At 38.5% G+C, this 2500-nt stretch overlaps 1 non-coding gene and 10 pseudogenes across 1 annotated transcript; all 11 read left to right on the top strand.

Moving 5' to 3' along the window:
* The first annotated feature begins 22 nt into the window (after positions 1-22).
* LOC148468290 (5S ribosomal RNA) lies at positions 23-141 on the top strand (annotated as a pseudogene).
* A 116-nt stretch (positions 142-257) lies between these two features.
* Positions 258-376, top strand: LOC148468289 (5S ribosomal RNA; annotated as a pseudogene).
* Positions 377-491: 115 nt separating this feature from the next.
* Positions 492-610, top strand: LOC148468288 (5S ribosomal RNA; annotated as a pseudogene).
* Positions 611-725: 115 nt separating this feature from the next.
* Positions 726-844, top strand: LOC148468287 (5S ribosomal RNA; annotated as a pseudogene).
* Positions 845-960: 116 nt separating this feature from the next.
* Positions 961-1079, top strand: LOC148468286 (5S ribosomal RNA; annotated as a pseudogene).
* A 116-nt stretch (positions 1080-1195) lies between these two features.
* LOC148468285 (5S ribosomal RNA) lies at positions 1196-1314 on the top strand (annotated as a pseudogene).
* A 116-nt stretch (positions 1315-1430) lies between these two features.
* On the top strand, positions 1431-1549 carry LOC148468284 (5S ribosomal RNA; annotated as a pseudogene).
* Positions 1550-1665: 116 nt separating this feature from the next.
* Positions 1666-1784, top strand: LOC148468283 (5S ribosomal RNA; annotated as a pseudogene).
* Positions 1785-1900: 116 nt separating this feature from the next.
* LOC148468282 (5S ribosomal RNA) lies at positions 1901-2019 on the top strand (annotated as a pseudogene).
* A 116-nt stretch (positions 2020-2135) lies between these two features.
* LOC148468281 (5S ribosomal RNA) lies at positions 2136-2254 on the top strand (annotated as a pseudogene).
* Positions 2255-2370: 116 nt separating this feature from the next.
* LOC148468280 (5S ribosomal RNA) lies at positions 2371-2489 on the top strand. The gene has a single exon (XR_015873753.1). It is a non-coding gene; the product is annotated as a 5S ribosomal RNA (ribosomal RNA).
* The last annotated feature ends 11 nt before the right edge of the window (positions 2490-2500 follow it).

Raw genomic sequence — 2500 nt, 5'->3', positions numbered from 1 at the left:
TCTAAAGTTAATGTTTTTGAGCACCTACTGCCAAACCACACTGGACATGCTCAATCTTGTTTGATCTTGGAAGCTATGCAGTGTTGGGTCTGGTTAGTACTTGGATGGGAGACCACCTGGGAATACCAGGTGCTGTAGGTAATTTTATACTGCCATAACATTCTTTTCTATTACATTTTACATTTAATTTTTTCAACTTATCAATGAATTTACTTGAGTTAAGAAGTAATAGAGGTCTAAAGTTAATGGTTTTGGGCACCTACAGCCAAACCACACTGGACATGCCCAATCTCGTCTGATCTTGGAAGCTATGCAGTGTTGGGCCTGGTTAGTACTTGGATTGGAGACCACCTGGGAATACCAGGAGCTGTAGATAATTTTATACTGCCAAAACATTCTTTTCTATTACATTTTACATTTCATTTTTCAACTTATCATTGAATTAACTTGAGTTAAGAAGTAAAAGAGGTCTAAAGTTAATGTTTTTGAGCACCTACAGCCAAACCACACTGGACGTGCCCAATCTCGTCTGATCTTGGAAGCTATGCAGTGTTGGGCCTGGTTAGAGCTTGGATGGGAGACCACCTAGGAATCCCAGGTGCTGTAGGTAATTTTATACTGCCATAACATTCTTTTATATTACATTTTACATTTAATTTTTCAACTTATCATTGAATTTACTTGAGTTAAGAAGTAAAAGAGGTCTAAAGTTAATGTTTTTGAGCATCTACAGCCCAACCACACTGGACATGCCCAATCTTGTCTGATCTTGGAAGCTATGCAGTGTTGAGCCTGGTTAGTACTTGGATGGGAGACCACCTGGAAATACCAGGTGCTGTAGGTAATTTTATGCAGCCATAACATTCTTTTCTATTACATTTTACATTTAATTTTTTCAACTTATCAATGAATTTGCTTGAGTTAAGAAGTAATAGAGGTCTAAAGTTAATGTTTTTGAGCACCTACAGCCAAACCACACTGGACATGCCCAATCTCGTCTGATCTTGGAAGCTATGCGGTGTTGGGCCTGGTTACTACTTGGGTGGGAGACCACCTGTGAATACCAGGTGCTGTAGGTCATTTTATACAGCCAAAACATTCTTTTCTATTACATTTTACATTTAATTTTTTCAACTTATCAATGAATTTACTTGAGTTAAGAAGTAATAGAGGTCTAAAATTAATGGTTTTGGGCAGCTACAGCCAAAGCACACTGGACATGCCCAGTATCGTCTGATCTTGGAAGCTATGCAGTGTTGGGCCTGGTTAGTACTTGGATGGGAGACCACCTAGGAATCCCAGGTGCTGTAGGTAATTTTATACTGCCATAACAGTCTATTCTATTACATTTTACATTTAATTTTTTCAACTTATCAATGAATTTACTTGAGTTAAGAAGTAATAGAGGTCAAAAGTTAATGCTTTTGAGCACCTACAGCCAAACCACACTGGACATGCCCAATCTCGTTTGATCTTGGAAGCTATGCAGTGTTGGGCCTGGTTAGTACTTGGACAGGAGACCACCTGGGAATACCAGGTGCTGTAGGTAATTTTATAGTGCCATAACATTCTTTTCTATTACATTTTACATTTAATTTTTTCAACTTATCAATGAATTTACTTGAGTTAAGAAGTAATAGAGGTCTAAAGTTAATGTTTTTGTGCACCTACAGCCAATCCTCACTGGACATGCCCAATCTCGTCTGATCTTGGAAGCTATACAGTGTTGGGCCTGGTAAGTACTTGGATGGGATACCCCCTGGGAATACCAGGTGCAGTAGGTAATTTTATACTGCCATAACATTCTTTTCTATTACATTTTACATTTAATTTTTTCAACTTATCAATGAATTTACTTGAGTTAAGAAGTAACAGAGGTCAAAAGTTAATGTTTTTGAGCACCTACAGCCAAACCACACTGGACATACCCAATCTCGTCTGATCTTGGAAGCTATGCCGTGTTGGGCCTGGTTACTACTTGGGTGGGAGACCACCTGGGAATACCAGGTGCTGTAGGTAATTTTATACAGCCAAAACATTCTTTTCTATTACAATTTACATTTAATTTTTTCAACTTATCAATGAATTTACTTGAGTTAAGAAGTAAAAGAGGTCTAAAGTTAATGTTTTTGAGCACCTACAGCCAAAGCACACTGGACATGCCCAATCTCGTCTGTTCTTGGAAGCTATGCAGTGGTGGGCCTGGTTAGTACTTGGATGGGAGACCACCTAGGAATCCCAGGTGCTGTAGGTAATTTTATACTGCCATAACAGTCTTTTCTATTACATTTTACATTTAATTTTTTCAACTTATCAATGAATTTACATGAGTTAAGAAGTAATAGAGGTCTTAAGTTAATGCATTTGAGCACCTACAGCCAAACCACACTGGACATGCCCAATCTCGTTTGATCTTGGAAGCTATGCAGTGTTGGGCCTGGTTAGTACTTGGATGGGAGACCTCCTGGGAATACCAGGTGCTGTAGGTAATTTTATATAG

This window comes from Taudactylus pleione, unplaced genomic scaffold, assembly GCF_031769625.1.
Source record: "Taudactylus pleione unplaced genomic scaffold, aTauple2 ptg000967l, whole genome shotgun sequence".
In the NCBI taxonomy this organism is placed as follows: Eukaryota; Metazoa; Chordata; class Amphibia; order Anura; family Myobatrachidae; genus Taudactylus; species Taudactylus pleione.
Note: the sequence above shows the minus strand (reverse complement) of the source record. Positions and strands in the feature narration are given on the sequence as shown.